This window comes from Garra rufa, chromosome 23, assembly GCF_049309525.1.
Source record: "Garra rufa chromosome 23, GarRuf1.0, whole genome shotgun sequence".
Taxonomy (NCBI): Eukaryota; Metazoa; Chordata; class Actinopteri; order Cypriniformes; family Cyprinidae; genus Garra; species Garra rufa.
In genome coordinates, this window is record NC_133383.1 from 35,792,612 (window position 1) to 35,807,213 (window position 14,602).

At 43.3% G+C, this 14,602-nt stretch overlaps 1 pseudogene; it reads left to right on the top strand.

Moving 5' to 3' along the window:
• The first annotated feature begins 1,571 nt into the window (after positions 1 to 1,571).
• On the top strand, positions 1,572 to 9,739 carry LOC141299025 (fish-egg lectin-like; annotated as a pseudogene).
• The last annotated feature ends 4,863 nt before the right edge of the window (positions 9,740 to 14,602 follow it).

Sequence of the window (14,602 nt, forward strand, 5' to 3'; positions counted from 1 at the left end):
TGTACTCCTCCATTGCCTGGCGCTCCGGGTTGGACAGTGGATGTACACATCCCTTAGGTAGTTGAGCCCCAGGTAGCAGGTCGATAGCACAGTCCCATGGCCGATGTGGAGGAAGATGGGTGGCAGCTTGCTTACTAAACACATCCTGGAAGTCCAGGTACTCCGCTGGGATCACCGTCATAGTCTCCATCTCTCAACCTTCGTGGATGCTAGTGATATAGGAACAGATATGGGTGATGGTAGATGTATATACAGTATACAGATATACAGTTCTGTAAACAATGCTTACTCCAAACAATGACGTCACAAGGATCCCAGCGGGGTTCAGGATGGTGAAGATGTAGCCATGGACGTCCAGGATGATTTCAACGGTGGAATTCTCCAGTATCAGCAATTTGAGACGTTCTTGGTGAAACAGTCCTACTTGCAGAGTGATGAAAGGTGAGGAGTAGCGAATCCGCCCACGCCCGAGTGGTTTTCCTTGAACGGTCTTGGCAGAGAATTCAGGAGAATGATGTTGACGTGGTAATTGAAGATGGTCTAAACATTCTTGCGAGATGAAATTCCCGGAGGAGCCCGAGTCAATAAGAGCAGATACACAAAGGGTACGTTCAGCAGTACAAATCGTTACAGGAATTAATGGAAGTTGAGCCATTTCAATGTCTGATTGAATAGTACTCACCACTGGACGTGGGGGTCTGACGGGGCAGTTCTGTAGGAGATGACCGGGGTTACCACAATATAGGCAGAGTCCAGAATTGATGCGGTGTTGTCGTTCGGTTCGGGATAGTCTTGTGAAGTCGACTTGCATGGGTTCTGGTACTGGAGAGCAAGCTGCCACCATAGCTGACTGAGGAGCGGTTTCAGAGGGCTGGCAGGCGGCTAGACGCTGGGATACCCTTGTTGTTCTTCGGAGGAAGGTCTCTAACCCGATGGAATCATCATAAAGTGCCATAGCTGCGCGAATTTCTGGGTTGAGACCTTGCCTATAAGCACCCAGCAGTAAGATCTCATTCTAACCGCTAGCCGCCGCCAGCGTTCGGAAGTAAAGTGTGTATTCTTGAACAGAAGATCCTTGTTGTAACTGGAAGAGCTGATCAGAAACGGTAAGTGTACTAGTACTGGTACTAAACACTTCAGAAAAGTGACTGGTAAATTGTTCGAAAGAACTGATGGGATTGTCGGCATTCCATATTGCTTTTGTCCATTGTAGAGCTTTACCAGTTAAGAGAGATATGAGAATTTCTACCTTTGAGCCTTGAGTGGGGAATTGTTGTGGTTGCATACGGATGTAGAGTTGTACTTGAAGCAAAAAGCCGCCACACTCAGCCGCTTCTCCTGCAAACGTGGTGGGTAAAGCCATGGGACTTCCTGAGGCAGATGGCGGCGTGGTAGGTGAAATATGTGCTGCTTTGAAAGCATTCATGAGATCGGCGAGTGGATTTGGTGCGGGTGCTTCTTCGGTGTTCATTATGTTGTCGGTCTGGTCTTCTGTCACAACACAGACGGAGATAAGTATAAAACATTGATGGTAAGTTTATTGAACAGATTGTCAAACAGTATTCAGCGATATGGTTGGGAAGCAATCTTATCTGAGCAGTCCAGGAGTTCGGGAAAGTAAATCCAAGTGAACAGACGAGGGAATCAGAGTCCATAGAAGAGGAGAGCTTCAGCGGCATCAAAGCATGTGATCTGTAGACCAAACAGCATGTGTTTGAAGAGTCCAGGGCTGTATCCGAAATCGCCCCCTATACCCTCAAATAGGGCACTATTTGAGGGGACAGCCATTTTAAGTGGTGTTCGAAACCATAGTGGACGTTCCCGAGTGCACTCATTCAATCCCACAATGCACCGCAAAAACGAATGTACAACCGATGTACGCTCAACAGCTAGAGATAACCCATAATGCACTGTTAGAGTCGCGCCTCGCGCGCCGACTGAATTCCCGCGTCTCGACAGACGATGGCGCCCGCAGCTGAATCATCCATCCGTTCATTTTACAATGCGCTCATCCGCTGCGTAATACAGCGTACAACACAGCTACAAATTCGTTGGAAATTGATTATTAAATTGTTTAACCAGGGTTTATACGTAAACTCCTTGACATAGTTCAAGATAAATCCTTTAATCTTACTACTCGAACTGTCTGTTTAAATGATTGTTAAACATTGAGATAACTATGCAAAAGCGGCAGTCCTTCCGGAGCACTTAGCGTCCGAATTCACTCACTCGTTTTCATTCACTCCTTCAAGTGAACTGTACGAGTGGACTAATGGAGGGAATAGTGAATAGGGTATAGGGGGCGATTTCGGATACAGCCCAGGTATTTATAGCATGTGGTAAGTGGAAACAGGTGAGTAATTAGTAATCATGTGATCTGGAACGGTTGGGTGGATCCTCAGGGGGTGTGGTCAGAGTGGGTGACTGCTGTGAAACTCAAATATATTTGAAAATGTAATTTATTCCTGTCATTTCAAAGCTGAATCATTAGCATCATTACTCCAGCCACACGATCCTTTAGAAATCATTCTAATATTCTGATTTGCTGCTCAGAAAAATAGTATAATTATTATTATTATTATGAAAACAGCTGAGTAGTATTTTTTCAGGTTTCTCTGATGAATAGAAAGTTTATAAGAACAGCATTTATCCGAAATAAAAATCTTTTGTTACATTATACATGTTTTCATCATTACTTTTAATCTGTTTAAAGCATCCATGCTAAATAAAAGTATTATTATACTGAAAGCATTTGTGTGCAAAATTAAAATCTCTGGAGCCATGGGGTAGATAATTAAAGATATCATTTGAAAAACAGACTAGCAGAGGATTTTCTACAATCAAAACAACTGTAATAAAGTGTCGATAAGGAAACTAGATAGATTCAAATGTCCTGCAGGCATCTCTGCTTTGTTGTCTTGTTGAACTTATTTTGACTTCTTGAACTCTGTCTCCTGAGCATTATTTTGCAAGAGAGAGATGACTTTTCTCAACAACATATCCAAATCTATTTGTTAACTACACAGTGTACATCTTCGGTTAAGCCAGTCGACACACTTAAATAGTCATACCTATGGTTCACATGAGTCTTTGGAGCAGCACCACTACATATGTCTTAGTGGCAAATCTGCTTGTTTGGTTTTTTTTTTTGTTCTATCCTATGCTGTCACCTGAAAACTGAAAATTTCCATGCCTCCAGAAGATTTTTTCCACAACTCTACAATATGGTTGGAAAATCTTATTGCATAATTTCAGAGTCACACTGTGCACCTTCTATACATTTGTACCTCCTCAGCTTGCGGAAAAGCTGTTTTATTCATCATGTAACTTGTTTTTTGTAGGTGTCAGTGTAGTGCAAAAGTACAAAACAGATATAACTGTAGTACTTTAATACGTTGGTATGTTAACATGAAATACTTTACTGTAAATCTTTGTTAAATCTGTAAAATCTAAATTGCTGCTTTAGTAATTTTTTATGGTAAAGCTCTGGCAACCGCCTCAAATCAAGACATCATTTTGTGCTGAAACTTCTTGAATGTATTCAGTGTCTTATGAAATTAGGTATTTTTACCAGATATTCTGTAAAAATAAATAAAGTTTTGAGATAAAATGCCAATTGTATTTAATGTTTTTCATTTAAATTTTTTTTTTGTCAAATTACTTTGACATTTGGCAAACTAAATTAACAAAAAGGTAATGTAATATTAATATACAATTATATAAATGTTGTTGCACATTCGTTTGTGATACCCGATTCTATTTTTGTTGATTACATAAAAATATACATTCATTCATTAACTGCTGTGAAAACACAGACTTTAAAAAGTAATGTTGAACTGTCCTAAATTTCAAGTCAGATAAAGGTCATGCTGACATTTAATTTGTGTCAAGGGTACATAAAACTTTCATGTTCCTGTACTGGACTAAGCAAAAATAGTTTGTGTGCAAGCCATTTTTACAAATTTTTATGTAGAGAGAACAAATTTGAGATTTAGCATTCACACAAAAGCTATTTTTGCTTGGAAAGACACAAGATCGAGGTATTTTTGAAAAGTTGGGAACAAAATGAAAAAAGATTTAGATAAAAGGCCTTTAAGCCTAACCCTAAAAAAATATAAACTTATAATTGAGAGATATACAGTTGAAGTTAAGAGTTTACATACATGCATAAAATGTTAAATATACCAAAATACCAAAATAAGAGGGATAATACAAAATGCATGTTATTTTTTTATTTAGAACTGACAAGAATAAGTTATTTCACATAAAATACATTTTCATATAGCCCACAAGAGAAAATAATAGATGGAATTATAAAAATGACCCTGTTCAAAAGTTTACTCTTGATTCTTAATACAGTGTTGTCACCTGAATTGATCCATAGCTGTGGTTTTTTTGTTTAGTGATAGTTATTCATGAGTCCCATGTTTGTCCTGAACAGTTAAACTGCCCGCTGTTCTTCAGAAAAATCCTTTAGGTTCCACAAATTATTTGTTTTTCAGCATTTCTGTGTATTTGATCCCTTTCCAACAATTAAGTGTATGATTTTGAGACCTTTTCTCACTTAGGACAACTGATGGACTCATATGCAACTATCACAGAATGTTAAAACGCTCACTGATGCTCCAGAAGGAAAAATTAAGCATTAAGCGGGGGGGTGAAAATTTTCAGAATTAAAAAAAACATTGTAAATTTAACTTATTTGTCTTCTGGGGAAAATGTAAGTATCTTCTGTAGTTTTTGAAGGGCAGTATTAAATGTAAAAAAAAAGAAAAAAAAAAAAAAGATATTTACAAGGGGTAGTCTGTGATTTTATTGCCATCCAAATCCAGAATGTCTTTGTTCATCTTGGTGTTTTTGCTCAGAAATGCTCAGGTAATGTCAATGGTATGAGAGTATGAGAGATACTGAAAAACTACAGAAAAAAACTACTTTTCTTTAGCAGTACTGGCCACGAGTAGCCTACTAAGGAGAGATCACACATTGGCTGGTCAAACAATGTGTCATTACCTTGTTTTTATGCACATTTTGAAGTATCTCATCAGAAAATAATGATGGAAACGCCAAAATATGTAAACAAAAAAATCCCATAATTTGTAAGAAGGTTTTGTGATCGCTTGAGGTGGTCTTTGACTTGTGCAAAAAGGGGTTACGTAAAGTCACTTCTTTCAATGAAACAATGATTTATTGAAGTACTCTAGGAGGATACAAAATCTAAACTAATAAGACACAAACACACACACACACACACACATACACACACACACACACACACACACACACACACACACACACACACACACATACATGTTGGGTTTACATGTTTTATGGGGACTTTCCATAGGCGTAATGGTTTTCATACTGTACAAACCGTACTTTCTATCGCCCTACACCTACCCAACACCTAAACCTAGCCCTCACAGGAGATTGTGCACACTTTTACTTCCTCAAAAAAACTCATTGTGCATGATTTATAAGCCTGTTTCCTCATGGGGACCTAAGAAATGTCCCCACAAGGTCAAAATCCACTGGTATTCCTATCCTTGTGGGGACATTTGGTCCCCACAACGTGATGAATACCAGGTACACACACACACACACACACACACACATGTTGGGTTTACATGTTTTATGGGGACATTCCATAGGCGTAATGGTTTTTATACTGTACAAACCGTACTTTCTATCGCCCTACACCTAAACCTAGCCCTCACAGGAGATTGTGCACACTTTTACTTCCTCAAAAAAACTCATTGTGCATGATTTATAAGCCTGTTTCCTCATGGGGACCTAAGAAATGTCCCCACAAGGTCAAAATCCACTGGTATTCCTATCCTTGTGGGGACATTTGGTCCCCACAACGTGATGAATACCAGGTACACACACACACACACACACACACACACACACATGTTGGGTTTACATGTTTTATGGGGACATTCCATAGGCGTAATGGTTTTTATACTGTACAAACCGTACTTTCTATCGCCCTACACCTACCCTACACCTAAACCTAGCCCTCACAGGAGATTGTGCACACTTTTACTTCGTCAAAAAAACTCATTGTGCATGATTTATAAGCCTGTTTCCTCATGGGGACCTGAGAAATGTCCCCACAAGGTCAAAATCTACTGGTATTCCTATCCTTGTGGGGACATTTGGTCCCCACAACGTGATGAATACCAGGTGCACACACACACACACACACACACACACACACACTCATACAGTTCCGGGGATGGCAAGTTACTGATCTGAAGAACCGTCAGTACTGCTACTAGCTCTTAAATCGCAACCTTAGAAAAGCACACAAGCAGAGATTTCACTTAACAATCTAGCACCAGGTTCAGCAAGAATAGGAGACCTTGTATAGGCTACTTGCGTTCGTGCCAGGAATGGGGATTTCCCTCTGTGGGCTTGTCTCGGCAGAGATTCTGGTTGGTTGTTGGTCGTCTTTGGATGATGTCTCAGAGTTCGGTGGTCCCCTGAGTTGTACAGCGCGTAGGCTCTGAAGATTTAAGCAGGGTCACAAAGTCTTTGCAGGTTCTGGAGAGTTCTGGAGGGCAAGAATGCCTTGCAGTTAGAATGAGCAAGCGATCTTCTGCGGAGGAGAGTTGCAAGTCGTTCAGGACGTTTAGACTCTTCTCGCTCAGTTCGGGCAGTTCAAGCACTGTTCTTGTTCAGGACATTGGGTTTTAAGCAGGCCGGCTAAGTACGCCCCCCTGGTCTTACGGCCCAATGGGCATTGCTGAGGGCGGTGTCACTCCCCTGGCTGCTCCTCCTGATGCATGAATTATTAGAATAACAGACTTCTCTGCAAGTTGGTAATTAACTTCAAATAAACTATTGTGATGCATGTAGTGTACACAATACCAATTTCTTGTTCATTCAATCGAGCTGCATTCATCGAGATCATTCATTCAACACCAAACATGGGTACATGTTACATACAGGATACACATTTGGCAACTTTGTTTACTAAGGCACATAATGCATAGAAAAAAGAAACGGTTACATAGAACACATTGAAAATATGGAAAGGTTGGTGACCTATTCCTTTGCATAATAGTTCAGATTGATTGTAATGATGTTTTGTCCCTTTTTGGCATCATATCTGCTAGTTTGCACATTTCTTGGTAAAACGCAAGGTGTGAGTTCTGTTGTGAGAAGGGCGGGGGAAGACCCTGCAGTTCAGGAGGTCAAGGAAGTCCAGCGGCCAGGATGGGCCATCTGGAGGGTGTCGGAGTAAATCAGTTTCTATGTTTGTTGCAATCCTCATTTTATGATATTTTAGGTCACAGGTGAGCCGGACATCTGTTCTTTGGTGGATCTCAGCGAGGGGGGAAAGATCTGCAGATCGTTCCTTTCCTGTGTTTTTGCCGAGATTTAAAAATCGCTGGTCATAGGTGACAATTTACCATTTGCTTTGAACGAGTCTCTAAACACAAAGCGCTCTCTATTCTCCTGAGGGGATAACCTTTTATCGCTGTGTTGTCCCCTGGGGTGATAACAGCGACAAGTGGATGAACTTTGTGGAGACAGGCTGACACCCTCGGCTTCTCACAGTTTTTTGATGGCAAATGGTTAGGAAAAAGAATCTTTGATCCATCTCGGAGTGTGGTGACTTGATAGTTATTTGCGCCTTGTGTGACCGAAATCCCACACTATCGATTTAAAGATGTCTGCTGAGTGAAATGGCTTGCCATATAGGGACATTGGTAATGACACAATGTTAAATACAAGAGCTAGAGAACAAGTTCAAGTGCACCAAAGTATATATTTAAGTATATATATATCAAAAATGAAGGAATAAACTGAGGTGGAAACAGCTAAGAACAACAGAAACAACAAAATAGCTTGATGTGACTGTATGATGACTAACTGGTTTGTGTCTCTTTTGGTCTTGTGCAGGATCTGTCAAATAATGTCAGTTCTGGGTCCAGCAGCAGCTTTGTGAATATTCCTGTATATCTGTCAATGAATGAGGTAGCAACTAATGGCAGGGTCTTTTGTATCAACCATCAGGGGGCCTTATTCCAAATGTGAGCTAAACAATCATTGTATAAAAGGCTGTATGGACAAAAGTGATGAATATACAAAAAAAAAAAAAAAACATATGCTGCATGCTGCAAACCACTATTTTTGTCACTTGCTGCAACCTGACTGGTACAAGCTGACAATCGATGTAGCAGAGTTTGCACACTAGTAGGCCTACACTTGTGTGACTGTAAATGACTCCAATTCTTTTATATATTAAAGGGTTAGTTCACCCCAAAATAAAAATTGTCCTAATATTTACTCACCCTCCAGGCATAGGTGTATATATACCTTCTTTCAGATGAATCCAATTGGAGTTATATTAAAAATGATCATGGCACTTCCAAGCTTTAGAATGGCATGATCAGGTGTTTCTCTTCATCAGTCCAAAACAAGTCCAATAAAGTGCATCCATCCATAATAAAAAGTGCCTTACACAGCTCCAGGGGGTGAATAAAGGCCTCCTGTAGCATATCAATGCATTTTTATAAGAAAAACATCCATATTTAAAACGTAATAATCACCTTAATCTATTTTGCACCAACTGGTTGTATGTGGAAGCAGCTCCAGGCGGCAGTGTTGCCAACTTCTGTCATTGAAAAGTAGCTAAAGCCAGCATGAAAAGTTGGTAAATGTAAAATGAGAGAAGCAACAGAATATCTATTTTAACTGAAAGAGCTGCTCCTCTCTGCCACTTACTGAACACAGCAGAAGCAGTGAGAGATGTGTGCGCCAACACTAAAGCAAGACCTCACACTTGTGCGGCAGTAACGACGAGTCTCAGAAACTAAGGTTTGTTCAAGAAGTCGCCAGATTTGTCGCTTTTTTGCAAAAAAAAAAAAAACTAAAAAAAACTAAGGGGGTCTGAAAAGTCACTAAGTTGGTAACACTGCTGGGCAGATTTTCTATTCAAACTAATCTTTCATCCAACCTGTTGATTGTGTTGTTAGGGTTTCTCAAACAGGTGGATGCTGGAGATGATCAGATCATTGCAGGTGTCAATATGAATGATCAAATATTCTGTTTAAATATGGATGATAACAACAAATGGCCACCCAGCACTACTCCTTGGGTTCAACTTAGTGGAAGCCTGAAGTATTAGAGCTGTGGTCCATACAGCTGTTGGGGAGTGAACCGTAATGACAATATCTACATCAGGAAGGTAATGACATAATGTTAAATGCAACAGCTGGAGAACAAGTTCAAGTACACCAAAGTGTATACAAAAAATAAAGAAATATACTAGAGTGTAATCAGGACAAAGTATAAAGATTTCTTAAGGTGACTGTACTGACTGGATTGTGTTTCTTTCTTTCTCTGGCAGGATGTGTCTAATAATGCTTGTTCTGGGTCTGGCAGCTTTGTGAAAATTTCTGGATCTCTGTCCATGATTGAAGTAGCAACTAATGGCAGCGTCTTCGGTGTCAATTGTCAAGGAGTGTTATACCGAAGGGGAGCTGAACAGTCATAATATTACAAGTTGTATGAACAAAAGTAATTAATTAACAATGAATGATTATACTGCATTCAAGAAACCATAATTTTTGTCTATTGCAGAATTGGTGTCACTCGCTCCAACCCTGCTGGCACAGAATGGCAATCGATGGTTGCCTGTTCCAATGGCCACAAGCATGTGAGCTTTGACCTGGGAGTGCTGTGGGTCGTGTGTGTTGACGGCTCCATCCGTAAATGTACTTTATAATCTGTCTCTGCAGCAACAGAGGAGCTCAGTCTTTCCCAGAACCTTCAAAGTAATCAGTAATTAACAGAAAACTAAAAGCTTGATTATACTTTCACCTCTTTTCTTCTCTTATTCTTACTGTTGAACAAATAAAGCATTTATGAAAGCATCTATCTCATCAGTGTTGTGTTTCTTTTAAGTATGATTTGGTTTAGAGGTTCTGAAACTGTGAGGCAGTTTCAGGATATACACAGTGCAACTGTGGAAAATTACACAGTTTGCATTTTAATCAATTTTTTTTTTTTAATATCGAATTACAATTTCAGTACATAGCTAGGTTATTTATTTATATATTTTAAAGGCTGTTATCATTGAACGATTTAAAGAGGTCATCTGATGTAAAATTAACTTTTACATGTTTGAACATTAATGTGTGTTTGTCATGACTCTGGGCTGCAGGTTTTCCCTCCTCCTCCGGAGGTCGCTGTTTCCCTTCCTCCCGCACTTTCACTCCCTTGATTGTCTACACCTGTCTTTGATCATGACACTCGTTACATCCACAGCTGTTCACAATTACCACGGACTATATAGTTTCCCATCTCGCACCACTCGTCCTGGTTTCATTGTCTTCTGATGTCTGTCCCTCACGTTCCGGATTTCTGTACTCAGCTCGTGTTTTCAGTTCTGTCTGTGTTGCATTTCAAGTCGTGTTTGTGCCGTGTTGGCCTTTTGTTTGTGTTTTGTTTAATTAAATAATATCTTACCTGCATTTGGACCCTGACCTCCTTGTTGTAACGTGACAGAATGCAGACATCACAGATGGGTCCAGCGGGGAGGATTTTTTTTGAGGAGGCGGCTGCGCGTCCTGTTCCTGGCGCTGAGGCGGCTGCGCGTCCTGTTCCTGGCGCTGAGACGGCTGCGCGTCCTGTTCCTGGCGCTGAGACGGCTGCGCGTCCTGTTCCTGGTGCTGAGACGGCTGCGCGTCCTGTTCCTGGCGCTGAGACGGCTGCGCGTCCTGTTCCTGGTGCTGAGACGGCTGCGCGTCCTGTTCCTGGCGCTGAGACGGCTGCGCGTCCTGTTCCTGGCGCTGAGACGGCTGCGCGTCCTGTTCCTGGCGCTGAGGCGGCTGCGCGTCCTGTTCCTGGCGCTGAGACGGCTGCACGTCCTGTTCCTGGTGCTGAGACGGCTGCGCGTCCTGTTCCTGGTGCTGAGACGGCTGCGCGTCCTGTTCCTGGTGCTGAGATGGCTGTCAGTCCTGTTCCTGACGCTGAGGCGGCTGCGCGTCCTGTTCCTGGCGCTGAGACGGCTGCGCGTCCTCGCGTTCCTCTGGCGGAGAAGCCAACTCACGTTCCTCCACTGCACGGGCCTGGCCCGCCATCCCTCCCCCTGTTTCACCAGCCCCCCGTTCCACCTCCCTCCAGACTTGTCTCGGCCTTCAGGGTGGAGTTGGCTGCGGAACCTGCTCACGTTCCTCTGGCAGCGGCGACCGCTCACTCTGTTCCCGAAGCGGCGGCGACCGCTCACTCTGTTCCCGAAGCGGCGGCGACCGCTCACTCTGTGCCCGATGCAGCAGCGTCCGCTCACTCTGTGACTGATGCGGCGGTGACCGCTCACTCTGTGCCCGATGCAGCAGCGTCCGCTCACTCTGTGACTGATGCGGCGGTGACCGCTCACTCTGTGCTCGATGCGGCAGCGTCCGCTCACTCTGTTCCCGAAGCGGCGGCGACCGCTCACTCTGTGCCCGATGCGGTAGCGTCCGCTCACTCTGTGCCCGATGCGGCGGTGACCGCTCACTCTGTTCCCGAAGCGGCGGCGACCGCTCACTCTGTTCCCGAAGCAGCGGCGACCGCTCACTCTGTTCCCGAAGCAGCGGTGACCGCTCACTCTGTTCCCGAAGCGGCGGCGACCGCTCACTCTGTTCCCGAAGCGGCGGCGACCGCTCACTCTGCGCCCGATGCGGCGGCGTCCGCTCACTCTGTGCCTAACGCGGCGGCGACCACTCACTCTGTGGTTCCTCTGATGGCGGCGGTGCCCGCTGAGGTTCCTCTGACGGCGGCGGTGCCCGCTGACGTTCCTCTGACGGCGGTGCCCGCTGACGTTCCTCTGACGGCGGTGCCCGCTGAGGTTCCTCTGACGGCGGCGGTGCCCGCTGACGTTCCTCTGACGGCGGTGTCCGCTGACGTTCCTCTGACGGCGGTGCCCGCTGACGTTCCTCTGACGGCGGTGCCCGTTGACGTTCCTCTGACAGCGGCGGTGCCCGCTGATGTTCCTCCTGGGTTCGGTCGCGCCCTGCCCGAGCTCCCGGGCCCTGTGTTGGTCTCGCCCAGCCTCCCGGAGCCTTCGTCTCCGGCCCTGCTGCCGCTGCACGGGCCTGGCCCACCATCCCTCCCCCTGTTTCACCAGTCCCCCGTTCCACCTCCCTCCAGACTTGTTCGGCCTCAGGGAATATCTGGAAGCTGTTCCTTAGGGGAGGGGTACTGTCATGACTCTGGGCTGCAGGTTTTCCCTCCTCCTCCGGAGGTCGCTGTTTCCCTTCCTCCCGCACTTTCACTCCCTTGATTGTCTACACCTGTCTTTGATCATGACACTCGTTACATCCACAGCTGTTCACAATTACCACGGACTATATAGTTTCCCATCTCGCACCACTCGTCCTGGTTTCATTGTCTTCTGATGTCTGTCCCTCACGTTCCGGATTTCTGGACTCAGCTCGTGTTTTCAGTTCTGTCTGTGTTGCATTTCAAGTCGTGTTTGTGCCGTGTTGGCCTTTTGTTTGTGTTTTGTTTAATTAAATAATATCTTACCTGCATTTGGACCCTGACCTCCTTACTCACACGTGACAGTGTTGGCAGTTTACCACCCTACAATGATAAAAAGCCACCTAGTGGTATATTTTAATTTTTAAAAGTAATATCCCCTTTTTAAAATCAGGTCATTCTCAGGTTCTTGTCGTTGTGACGAAACACAGTTGACTGACATGAGCGTTTTACCTTAAACCCTCCCTCACCGAGCTGAAACAGTCCAGCTCCGACTGCCATTGTGTCGATTCAGGTGCAGAGGAAGTCTCTCATTGAGCGATTGAGGTGTTCTGTTGTTGGATGTAATAATGAACATAGCAGTAGTCATTTACTCCCGACATCTGAGCCGCAGAAGAGGCAGAGGACAACATTACTTTCGTTTTTAAAAGGAAAGCGCCAATCCCGATCTACATATGCATCTATGTTCGTGTGAATCATTCGTGATCAGTGTTGGGGTTAGTTACTCAAAAAAGTAATATATTACATATTACATATTACTTTCAAAAATAGTAATCCCTTACTTTACTTTATTACTCCCTGGAGAAAGTAACTAGTTATATTACTAGTTATATTACTAGTTACTTTTTTTCTTACATAAACCACTGTTATTCTTAACAAAAAAGCAAACATGACCTACTGCGTGCATCCACGGCAGAATGCAAACAAACAAAGCTCCTTTAAAGCTGACATCTCAGTGCATACGCGATCTCATAAAGCTCTTATAACACAGTAGATATTATGCACAATTCATTTTTCATAAATGTCTACACTTTGTGTGTTGTGATTCGTAAGCACGCAATATTCAGCACTGTTCAAAACTTTTGAGCAGTGAGTGAATTCTATCTTAAACACCATTGATTGGCGATGCGTTCCAAAAATCAGCAGATGGCTACATTTTAAAACATTCGATTTTAAATCGAAACTCCTATTCTTGCGCTTACTAATCATATATGTTGTTCTTGCTGCTTTTGTGCAATAGATGAATAACATTTTTTTGTTTTTAAGATATTTTATGTTTATATATTTCTATATTGCGGGAGTCCCGCGATTTATTTTAATTTCCCGCATCCCGCACACACACACACACACACACACACACACACACACACACACACACACGAGTCTCTACCCGCCCGCACCAGCACACGCACTTGCCCATCAAGTTTTGTCCCACGCCGCACTCTGTTGCGTTGGGTCCCGCGGGTTTGCAGGTCTCTATTTGCAAGTGCCGCTCTGCTGCTGGCTGCCGGGTGTCGACCAATCGGTGATGGTAATTTATTGATACCTCGTGCCAAACCCCGACCAATCACTGTTCCATTCACGCCCCCCTCCCCTTCCCTTCTGTTCTCTGTGTTGTCGTGTGCATTGTGTGTGATGAATGTGCTACTGGCAAATGTAACGCAAGTAACTAGCTCGGGAAAACTGTAATAATATTACTTTCTTCAGACGAGTAATGCCTTACACTACTAGTTACTGAAAAAAGTAATATTATTACAGTAACGCGTTACTTTGTAACGCGTTACACCCAACACTGTTCGTGATGCAGCTTCACCCACAGCAGAAGTGAGTATAAGGGTTTTTTATGCATCTTTGCAAATGGCCTTTCTTAATAATGTGCTTGTTGGCGAGTTTCTTCAATAAACGCGGCTAAATGCAGCTAAAGTAAACATTACAGCTCCTAATCCCTCAGCAGAGAGGGGTGGGGCGAGCAGAGCTCATTTGCATTTAAAGGGCACAAGCGATTAAATGAGCTGATATTTTGCAGAGCTGATTTTGACAAGGTAAAAGGGTGTTTTTTTAAACCACTATTGAGAATTTTTAATCAAAGGATATTAGAGACTTTTCATTAAGACCCTAAAGAATCATATGAACTTGTGGGAAATGGGCATCCGATGACCCCTTTTAGGACTCAAACTAGCAACTTGTCTTTCATCAGCTTCGAGAGAGCAAACATGTTCCTTATTTAAGGTTGTTTCTTTATCTCTGTCACATTACTTTCTACATTATCAAGAAATATTATACAAAAACAAAAGCAATAGAACGTCCATAATAGCTGACCACACCCATAACATAAATGCAGCTGTTT